The sequence below is a fragment of the Apium graveolens genome, chromosome 2 (genome assembly GCF_009905375.1).
Source record: "Apium graveolens cultivar Ventura chromosome 2, ASM990537v1, whole genome shotgun sequence".
Taxonomy (NCBI): Eukaryota; Viridiplantae; Streptophyta; class Magnoliopsida; order Apiales; family Apiaceae; genus Apium; species Apium graveolens.
The window spans coordinates 85,064,658-85,076,619 of NC_133648.1; the positions used below are offsets into that span (position 1 = coordinate 85,064,658).

The 11,962-nt window shown below is 34.1% G+C and overlaps 1 long non-coding RNA gene across 2 annotated transcripts; it reads left to right on the forward strand.

The window, feature by feature from the left end:
* The first annotated feature begins 1,023 nt into the window (after positions 1–1,023).
* On the forward strand, positions 1,024–4,449 carry LOC141706004 (uncharacterized). Of its 2 annotated transcripts, none has more exons than XR_012568568.1 (5): positions 1,024–1,582; positions 2,322–2,491; positions 2,593–2,727; positions 2,843–3,222; positions 4,173–4,449. It is a non-coding gene; the product is annotated as an uncharacterized LOC141706004 (long non-coding RNA). The 2 variants fall into 2 exon arrangements; XR_012568567.1 differs by having other exon boundaries at positions 3,077–3,222.
* Positions 4,450–11,962: the final 7,513 nt, after the last annotated feature.

Below are 11,962 nucleotides of genomic sequence, written 5' to 3' on the forward strand. Positions count from 1 at the left end.
TTGGTTCGTGTTGGATCGTATTGGATCGATAAATTAGTTACTTAGCTACTATGTAACTGTAAAAACGATCCGATTTGATACCCGTATTGGATAATTATCCAAATCGGGCTTCTTATAAAACACTTTACACAAAAAATAATGTAATAATATCCCGTCTTTCGAGAATACGGGTTTTGTTGATTTATCGAAATGATAACCGTATCAAAAATCTTGAGCCGGGACGCGCACGGGTCAAACCGTAATCCGGATTGAAAAAGTTAAAACACGGAACATGTCCGGAATTATCAGATTAGGTTAGGAAGGAGTTTTCGGAAGAGTTTCGGGTTGTAAAAGTAAAAACGGTTGATGTTGGACGATTCTTGGCTTTATAAAATTGTTTTGTAATTATTCAGAAAATAATTACACTATGCCATAGATGGCCCATCGCAACCCCCTCCTTAAAGAATGTTACCTAATATGTTATCTTAGATAGGGTAGTTATGAACTAATTTAACATTATGTTTTTTATGTTACCTTGGCCAAAGACAAGGTGTTGCATTAGTTGCAAAGTGTTACAGCTTCCAAGATATTTGTCAAAGTGTTGCCTTAGAGTATTAAAATATAAATACTCTATATTTTCTTAAAAGATTAAATATTAATTTTAATTCATTATAAAAAATTTAAAGTGATATTAAAATTTAAATAACGAGATATATGATACATGGATATTTTATTCAGAAAAATTTTAAAAAAAATCAAAATAATCATTTTAAAAGTAATAATCATTTAAATATATATATATATATATAACTATATAAAACTGTAAATCTAAGAATTTTAAAAGTGAAAATATATATAGTTATTGCTCTTTCTTAAAATAACTTAAATTATAATATTAGTAATAATAATATATCAAAAATTGTATGCAAATTTGTAGACACTAAAATTTTAAAAGCGCCCAATTTTTTTAAACAACCGCCCACATTTTCAGAGTTCAAACACTTCAATACTCCCTCCCACCATTTCCTCTCTCATATATTATCTCTCCCAACTCTGTGGCCTTTCTCCCTTTCAATCAAATCTTCTCTTCTCTTAAATTTTCGAACTCTTCTGTTAATCTTCACTCACTCTTCTATTTTTGTTTTCAATTGGGACTTTTCATTCCCAATTTCAATTAGGGTTTGTAGTTTGTGGTAAAATTAGGGATTTACATTAATAAATCGTAGAAGTTTCGGAACTCATGGGAAAGCTCTGAAGAAAACCTCCACTCATTCTTCTTGTGCTAATGAAAGTGAATAAGGAGAGGGCGGTGAATGCTGGTGTTGTGAAGTTATTGGTTGAGATGGTGGGGGAACAAGGGAGTGGAATGGCAGAGAAGGCAATGGTGGTTTTGAGTAGTTTGGCTGGGACGGATGGTGGGAGGAGTGAGATTGTGGAGGTAGGTGGGATTCCGGCTTTGGTGGAAGCGATTGAGGATGGTTCGATGAAAGAGAGGGAGTTTGCGGTTCTTACTTTGCTTCAGTTGTGTAGTGATAATGTGAGGAATAGGGATTGTTGGTTAGGGAAGGTGTGATTCCTCCATTGGTTGCGCTTTCGCAATAAGGTATGCATATTTTTTTTATTTGTTTGTTACTTTCTGTGTATATATGTATTGTATTGAACATGATTCAGTTTAGTCATTATATTTTTTTAGATTGGTATTTACATGTGTATTTGTTGCTCGATCTACATGAAGTAAACACATGTTAATCTCCATCAGTTCTTGCCCAAACCCTCTTCACCATGAATACATATAGTGTCTCTATCTAAACATATACACAACAAACTATTACCAACTCATACAACAAAAGAAGCCCTTTTCTTGGTTGATGATTATGTCAGTAGCTTTTTTAGTGTTTGAAACATGGTTTGAGTGGATGTTATGGTGATAATTTGAGTGAAATTGTACAAAAGACTTACTGATATTATTTATAGTATGAAATTTGAGGTTCTGAAAATGGTAGTAAGTGCTTTTGCCTTGATGTTCCTTTGAAAGTACTTGCTTTTTATGTCTTGCAAAATGATTCCAGTTCCAGGCTTCCGCTTATAAAACAACCAGTGTTGCCAAAAAACTTCTACGTATCCGTTACAATATTATCTTCAGTATTCACCTTCGCTAAAGTAATATGCATTTCTTGTTTATGTCTGTTGATTAATTGTCACGAGAGGTAATAAATCACCATAAAATAAATATTTGTACTCAGTTTTACGTCTTAGTTTATAATATTATCTGCCTAAGAAATTTTCTATCTAGTACAGATGTTAGTTTCCACCTAATCACTTTTATATTCTTTTGGTAACAGGGACAACTATTTCAATCAATGCAAAACACCACATTTTATACATTGTTTTAATGTGGAGTCCTAGAAGTTGTATACATTGCAGCAATTAAGATGCTGCAGAGTCCTAGAAGTTGTTCGAATATCGAGATCTGGATTTCCTACCACAATGACACATCATAAATTTCCCAAAGGTATAAGCGTATGTTATACTTATTCTCGCAGCATTTTCATTTTGAATATTCACATGTCTCATATGTCAACTTCTTGTCTTCTACTCTGAACTTTGAATCAGGTACGGGTTCCTTCTATTAGACAACGCTGCATCACTAGATCCACTAGGTGTTTCGGTTATATTTTTCATCAATTTGGTATTCAGGCTGAAATGTATCAAGTTGGTTACACAAAATTGTTCTTTAGAATTGGACAGGTAAGACATGCATTTTGAAGTATCTTAAACTTCTTTTTTAATCTTCAATTCATTCTATTTATGTCAATGCTTTGGGCTGGTCAGAGTAATATAAACATTTACAATATCCAATCAGATTGGGGTGCTTGAGGACACAAAAAATTGTACTCTCTGTGGTATCTTACATGTTCAAAGTCGCTTTAGAGGTTATCAAGCTCCCCATCAATTTAGGGAGATGAGTCACCACTCTGCAATCATATATTTCTTTTTTTTCTTTTCAGATTTTTATATAATTGATGGCATGCTGTTTTGAGATATCTGTTATCTTTGAGGGCTAGGAAATTGATCTTAATAATTATCATTACTGCAGTTTTAGAGGTGAAAAAACTAGAAAGGACTTTTCTCCCTTATTAAGGCAACATCGGGCGGCTGTGATCATTCAAAAGCAGTACAAAGGCAGGATCAGCATGAATATTTATAAAGATGTCTATGATGCATCAGTTCTTTTACAATCAGGTCCTAAATTTTTTTCATTTGTTGTTGCCGGTCCATTGGCTGTTCAATTTTTTTTCCCTATTTTGTTTGTGAAAATGTACACGTCAGATTGAAAACCTAGGCCTTTGTTGAAAAGGCTTTGATCATTTTCTGACATGTCAGCAACTATGTATCCACTCACCACCCTTTCTGAATAGGTTAGATATGAAATCCATTAAAGGTTTAAAATATTCTTTCGAGTCTAGCAGAATCCTGGCGGACCTTAGATACAATATTATCTTTCATCAGAATTGATCAGGAGGTATATATAATGAATAGCCTTCTTGGACTGTATTGTCCTTTAGGACCTTTATAGTGGAATCTTATTCATTACAAGTTATTTTTAATGTAATGATAATATATACAGGTCCATTCCTGCATGATCTTTTTAGTATGAACAAGAAGTCGGGAACCTATTTTACATAGACTAGTCTGAAAGTGTTCAAAAAGGATACTGTCTAAAGTGTTGGACTTGAAATTAATTCGAAATATTTTCATGTATTGCCTAAAATAGTTGACCAGTGTCAAGAGGGTTGAACTCTTCCAGTTCTGGTAGGCTGATGTTGGAGTTTCCCAACTTTTAGGTTTCTAGTAAAAGAAGCCCTTTTCTTGGTTGATGATTATGTCAGTAGCTTTTGTAGTGTTTGAAACATGGTTTGAGTGGATTGTTATGGTGATAATTTGAGTGAAATTGTACAAAAGACTTACTAATATTATTTATAGTATGAAATTTGAGGTTCTGAAAATGGTAGTAAGTGCTTTTGCCTTGATGTTCTTTTGAAAGTACTTGCTTTTTGTCTTGCAAAATGATTCTTCCCTGACATAAATTATTCATTACAAGCAAGTCTGGTATCTCTTTATTGTAATTCTTTTATTACTTTTGGGTAATATTCATTGTCTAAATACTTTAATATTTCTTTTGTGGACTTTAGTACAGAATGGTGTCGTGGCAGAGCAGCAACAAGATTCTACAGAAATGGGTTAAATGGAAGCCAGACTTCTTAGCATAACTGAAGAATCTGATACATGTGCTCTCTCTTTTACGTGTTGCTAAAGATAGCTGCCAGATTAGTTAAGTTAATTGCGATTCTCATAAATTAGACTTGTAATGTTTGTATTTAGTAGATTAAGAAGTTTGTGATGCATTAGATATAGTACATTTAAATTGTACATCGGTTTTATGAAATGGTATTGTTGGATGGATCGTTAGGTTAGTGAATTTATTTTTGGGATTGCATAAATATCAACAACAAATTTTTATTTTTTTTATTAGTAAAGTGTTACATTAGCTTTATAAAATGTTACAATACCAAAAAATGGGACCCATATTCCACGTAATAACTGTGGGCCCTAATATGGGTCCCACATTTTTAAAAACATTTTAGAACTCTAAGGTAACATAAAAAATAAGTTACAACTGATCTCTCTTTCTGTTGCATTAGCAAGCCAAAGCAACATATAAACAAGTTAAAACACGATGTTGCCTTGGGCACCAAAGATGTTACCTTAGACCCCTAAGGCAACATGGAAAAACCTATCTTTAAAAAAATGTTACCTTAGCTTAAAAGTGGGGCAAGAGCAACATATTTACCACCTAATGCAACATTTTTTTGGTGTTACAGTAGGCATTTTATTATGTAGTGTTAATAAATTCATAAATCAATATAAAATCATATAACATTCCAAAATTACCAGAAAAATACCATAATTATCTATATTTTATTCTGGATATAATAAAATTAACATACTTATACTTTACCACATATAAGCATCCACATATCAACACCAATTATCAGATAATTCACCGAAAACCGCATAATAATCACCTAATAGTTATTTATTGCGTCTATTCTTCTTTTTATCCTTGTGAACATCTCTATCATCTAAGTGAGTATTGGATTCATAACTAGAAGTTGACTCCTCAGATGACTCCACAGTTGACTCTTCCTCACTTGAGACATAGTCCTCAACAAGCACCTTATCTTCATTGAAAGAATCAGGTGTAGCCTTTTTGCCTAAGAAATTATTGGCCTTTTCTGAAGCTTGTGATATATCTGAAGAGTTTGATTTACCATTATCAACACTCTCTGATTCTATCACATGTTTTTGTCCAACATCACTGGATCCAATGTCAATAATGGTTCCACTGATATGGTTGTCAATAATTTCCTTTGCACTAATACCAGAGTTCCGATAACCTTTCAATTTAGATTCTAACTCAGCTATCTGAATCCTGTGGAGAACATCTAAAACCTCATTGGCTTTGACCATGTTCTCTAGGCATTCATTACGTTTCTTAAAATTATCTAATTCAACAGTAATTAGGCCTAGTTCTTCTTGTCTAGTGAGCAACAATCTATTTTTAGATTTAATTCTATCTAATTCTTCTTTAAAGATGGTCACACTAGCATGAAGTTGAAACAATTATACTCTCTTATCCTTATCACAATATTTGCAATCATGCTAGGATAGATTAGTAGTGGTCTCAGAAGATATTTGCGATGGAGTGGTTTCCATTGATGTTGGATCATTGCATTCTTCTTCTTCTGCATATGTACTATTCCAGTGCTTTTCATCACTAACTAATTCTTTGTCTTGATGCTTCTTCATTCCATCTTCATTCCTTCTCAGACAAGCTTCTTTATCATTTGCTTGTGTGGACTCTTCCATTTCATTGTTAGAGTGTCCCTTTTCTTCACTATCACACAGTTCATGTGTGCTTTCTTCAATCAACTATTGCTTGCATCATTCACTGGATACTAACTCTATAAATTCTCTATTTTCAAGATCTTGATTGTTTTCACTAGATGACTTCACCTTATATTTGGAATTTCTTCTGAATTTAAGTGCACTACATTTAAAAGCCATTTCAAACATAGTTTGATCATCTAATTTCTCAAGTTCTTCCAAAGTATAATAGTCATCTAGTAGCTTCTTCATTTTCAGTCAGATTCGATCCACTAGTAGAAGCTTCCGAAGTAAGTGATCCTTCAACATTTTCTTTAGAAATTTTGTATTCCTCTGCTACATGACATGTTGATTCTTTCATGGTCTTGTTCCTGTTGTTCACTGTCTCAGACCCATGTTTGACATTTCTCTACTTTTCCTCAGCTTCATAGGTCTTCAACTTGTCATAAAGTTCATCCAATAACATTGCATTGAAGTCAAATCCTTCTCTGTTGGATGGCACTTTATTTTTCAAATGATTGGGGAAGGTAAGAATAAACTTTATGTTTATATGTTTTTGTGAGTATTTCTTCCCAAGTGTAATCATCTTATCCAGAAGTTGGGTGTACCTTCCAAGCAACTGATTGATACTTTCACCAGAAAAAGATTTAAACTCCTGATATTTAGACAACAGAAAATTCAGTCTATTTTTATCTTCAGTTCCCTCCACTATAGCTTCAATGGTTTCCCATATATGTTTAGCACTAACACAATCCTTAATCCGATAACGCATATTAGAATCTATTGACTCAACTAAAATTGATCGAAGACTTGTATCCAAAAAAACTAATTCCTTATCCTTATCAGTTTTTTCAGACGTATCCTTTTGGATAAACTCTTGAGGAACTCTACTATATGAATATGTAGTTACAGAAATGTCCTTTCTTGGTACAAACGGACCACGCTCTAAAATTCCCTTGTAATCACGGTTTACTACTGAAATAAATAGAGTGATATTTTTCTTCCACAATTTATAGTTGTTTTCACTGCCATTACTGAAGGAAGGAACCTTGATGCCATTAACCGTCCGAGTACTTATACTTTCAGATCTGCGAAAATTCTGCAATATAACGTCTCAAAATACTATAACCCAAACAGTCAAAATCCACCAATACCAATCAATCAACCAATCTACAACAATCAAGAACACTAAGGCCACAAATCAACCAAAATCAGATCTACACACCGAAAGCACTCCCAGACTCCGTACAACCAAAATCAACAACCAAAACTTGCTAATCTAACGGATTAGATCTGTATATCGATCAACAAGCTCTGATACCAATTGTTAGGTCCAAAGGGTACATACAGGGGGGGGTGAATGTATGTTTTTCGTTTTTATCAAATTAATGCACCGAAATATCAAATCTAAAAACGAAATAAACAAACAAAGAGATTTTGGGTAAATATTCTTTTATTCAAAAGTATAAATACCCGGAGGGTTTGCTTACAACTCCAAATACAACGATTCGAAGCAACAATTATAAAAATAACCAAAATACAATGACTATCAATCTAGGGTTCTTTTTATCACTCTAAAAATCTAAAATTCTTATCAAATGATATTAAATACAATCAAAGAAGCTTTAAATATTGAGTGTTATAATTTTGTAAGGCTTTAAATGGTGTAAATCAAATTGGACATGACCTCTCCTTGTCAAATCAAGCTTTTAATGGTGTTAAATCAATTTTGCAAGTGCTTCACACTTTTGAAAATTGGAGAGATACAAATACAATCTGCATCTATTTGTTATATAGACTGATAGGCTGGAATGAGAAGATAGTCTACGTGGTTTAATTACATCCTTTTATTTAAAATCAACAGCCTGTATATTCATGTAACTTGCATCCCCTGTAATTCGTAAAACATTTACTGGTGACTAGAAACATCACAGGGAGTTTGTCTTGGCCAATTCAAGCTAACTTGCGACCTTGGTTCTATCTTGGATGGCCTTATTTGCGACTAGGAGGAGTCCTAGGAAGGTAAGTGGCGATTGCTTGCATCCATGTGTGTTTTACCTTAGAGAATTTAAGTGCATTGCTAACTTGTGACTAGCATTCCCTTGTAGAACCTAACTGGCGACCATATCTCTCCCTAGGAAGACTTTCCCTGTGACTTGAAAGCCAAGAGAGGCTAACTTGCGACTTGATGCGGCTAGTAGAGATGTTAGTTGTGGCTTGGTTTTTTCCTGTAACCTAGGTGCACATATTGATGCTAGCTAGAGGCTCTACAAGAACATGGAACACCATTTCTCTCTCTTCATTGTTTTAACTTGCGACCACCTTCTCTAGTGTATCTAGGGGAACATTTTTGCCTTGAAAATTTTACTCCAATGCTTGGAAAGTGCTTACTTGTGACTAAGGGGTAAATAACATGCTCCTTAGAATTTCTTTTTGCTCTAGTTTATTCCCTGAGGGTCCCACTAAGACAAGATCAGTTCCTATGCTTAAATATTGAACTGTATTTCCAGGATATTTCCTCGAATAATCAATATACTGATCAATATGACTCCTACTACAAGGTAGTGATCACATTGAATTAGTTTCTATAATATCTCCAAATCCGAGGTCAGGATTTGGTGTCACCAACCAACTTTAAACAATATAAACCAGTATATTAAAATAAATATACAGATGACCCCTCAATTCCGGATCGTTTACAGGTTATGGTATGAAAAAAGAATCCAATCTTCTAAATTTTATAACAACTAAATAAAATTTTATTAACTCTTTACTAACTTTCTCGTCTTATTCACTCTGACATCTCCAACTTCCTGCAGCCGGGATCTCTTCAATTTTGCTGTCTAATAAGGCTATTCACTTTTATTCTTATGTGATACTGAAAGAAATAAGAATTCACAAAGCAAGAGTGAGCCAAAAATGCCCAACAAGTATCATAATAGGTTTCCAGGTATCATATCAAAGGAACTCCTGGAAATAATCTTTAGATGATGTTAGATATATTTGATAATGTCATGACTAATATGATTTATGTTTAGTTTTCAGATCTTACTTAAACAGGACAAATCAGTACTTAACTGAAATCAACACTTATACTGAAGTCAGAACTTAAGTCATCAGTACTTAAGGTTCAGGAGATATTTATCAGAAGATAATATCAGGACTTAAAGGAAACGTTCAGATAAGGAAGGCGGCTGATTGAAGGAAGAGACGATCGAGACAAACGTAAGAAGAGATATGCATGAAGAAGGAATTCTATGAAGAATAGAATACTTGGAAGAAAAGATATCTGATTGATATATTTTAGGAAGCAGAATTATATTCCATATCAATTAGCGATTATCTTGTAACTGTGTAGTATATAAACACAGACATAGGGTTTACACTATAAGTGTTGTTATCGATAATATTATTCATTGTAACCCTAGCAGCTCTCGTTATATTTGTTCATCACTGAGAGAGGACAGTTCCATATTGTAACAGAGTTTATTATTTTGAATAAAGTCCATTTTCTGTTATTTGTGTTATTAGAATTCGATTTGATTGTGCTATACACTGTATTCAACCCCCTTCCTACAGTGTGTGTGACCTAACAAGTGGTATCAGAGCCTATCTGTTAACACACAAACAGTTTAAGATCCAAAAACAATCATGTTTGAAGTAGAAACTCCAACTAAGCCCACCAAAACTGAAGAACCTCTAAAGATACAAATCCATAGTCGATATGAGGCTATTAGAGTTCCCATATTGAAACCATCTGAATATCCCATATGGAAGGTGAGGATGACTATGTTTCTGGAAGCTACAGATCCTGAATATCTTGATAGAATCAAGGAAGGACCTCACAATCCAACAAAACTCGCTGTTGCAGTTGCAGGTGAAGCAGCAAAGTCTGTACCAAAAGAGAAGAGTGATTACACTGCTAAAGATATCACATTAATTGCTAAGGATGCTAAGGTACGACACTTACTGCATAGTGCCATTGATAATGTAATGTCAAACAAGGTAATAAACTGTAAAACTGCAAAGGAGATATGGGATGCCTTGGAAACAAGATGTCAGGGAACTGATTCGATTAAGAAGAACATGAAGACAATACTCACTCAAGAGTATGAACACTTTAACTCAAAGCCTAATGAGTCATTGACTGATCTATATGACAGATTTGTCAAACTCTTGAATGATTTATCACTGGTTGATAAAGAGTATGATCTTGAAGATTCAAACCTTAAATTCCTGTTAGCTCTTCCTGAAAGCTGAGATTTGAAGGAAACAACTGTAAGAGATAACTATAATCTTGAAGAAACAACTCTTGATGAAATTTATGGGATGCTCAAGACTCACGAACTTGAGATGGAACAAAGAAGCAAGAGGAAAGGAGGAAAGTCAAGGAAAGTTGCTCTTAAGGCTGTAGAAGAATCCCCAAAGACAGCTACCTCAAGGAAAGGCAAGGGAAAAGCGCTCATCACAAAGTCTGATACCGAGTCATCAAGTTCTGATAGTGATGGTGACTCAGAAACTGAAAGCTCGCCTGAGATGGATGCTGATGAAGAGATGATGAAGCTGTGTGCTCTTATGGTGAAAGGAATCACAAGAATTGCATACAGGAAGTTCAGGAAGGGAAAGAAGTTTTCCAGGAAAGGTGCAAGTTCTGATAAGAAGAATTTCAGAAAATCTGAAGGCAAAGGAGGAAAGTCTGACAGAGGAGATTACACAAATGTCAAATGCTACAACTATGGTGAGAAAGGCCACATATCTCGTGATTGCAAGAAAGTGAAGAGTGACAAAGGCAAGGATCTTGTCACAAAGAAGAAAAGCTGGATAGACACTTCCGATTCTAAAAGTGAGGAGAACTATGCCTTGATGGCAAATGCTGATATGGCAAATGCTGATAGCAGTCCTGAAGCTGCTGAGTTAAAGGTACCTCAAACTACTTATGCCTTTCATACTGATGATATTAATGAGTTGAGAAGATATCTTAAAACCATGTTCATTAGCTATAGAGATCAAACTTTAACATGTGAAAGATTAACTTCTGAAAATCTTGCTTGTAAAAAGAGGAATGATTATTTAGAAAAAGAGTTAGTCATGTTCCATCAAACTCAGAAAGATAGAGATGATGCTTTCTATGTTAGGGATGAAGTACTTAAAATGAATGAATCTCTAAAAATTGAGTTAGAAAAGGAAAGAGAGATTAGCAGGACTTGGACTAACTCTGGTAGAATAACTCAGAATTTGTTAAGTAGTGGAAACTGGAAAGAGGGCTTAGGTTATGGAGATGATAAGAATGATAAAGGAACTGTAGATATTAAGCCTATAGTTGTTAAACAAAAGCCAAAGTTAAAACATGTTAAGTTTGTAGCTGTAAAGTCTGATATTGAGAAATCAGAAGTTAAAAAGGAATTGACTTCTGACAAACTAAAACAGGAAAAGACAACTGAAGTAAACGTAGGCTTAATGACTAAGAAGCATCTTAAGCATAAGCTGAAAGAAGTTAAGAATGCAAACAAGGTAAAATCACCTAGGAAAAATAGGAATGGAAAGGAAGGTGTGAATAAAAGCAATGATTATAAGCCTGTTCCTGATGCTCCTAGAAAAACGTGTCATAACTGTGGAAGTTCTAACCATCTGGCTTCTTTTTGCAGGAAGAATAAGAACATAAACTCCTTGCCTACAAAGTCAGGAGTTAAGAGTCAGTTTGTTAGATATAAGCCACAAAATCCTTGTTTTCATTGTGGTAGTTTATGGCATTCCATTTATACTTGTAAGGAATATCATAGTTTGTACTATGATTATTATCAAATAAAACCTTCTTTAAAGAAAGTTAGCATTGTTCCTTCTAGTGTAAGTTCTGATTCAAAGTCTGATAGTGTAAATTCTGAAAAGAGAAATGTTAACATAAACTCTGATGCTAAATCCGCTGCAAATGTTAACAAACTTAATAAGTCCAAAGGATCCAAGCAAGTCTGGGTCCTTAAAACTAATCATTAGTGGTCTTTGTGATTGTAGGGCAACAGGAAAAACATCCTAGTTC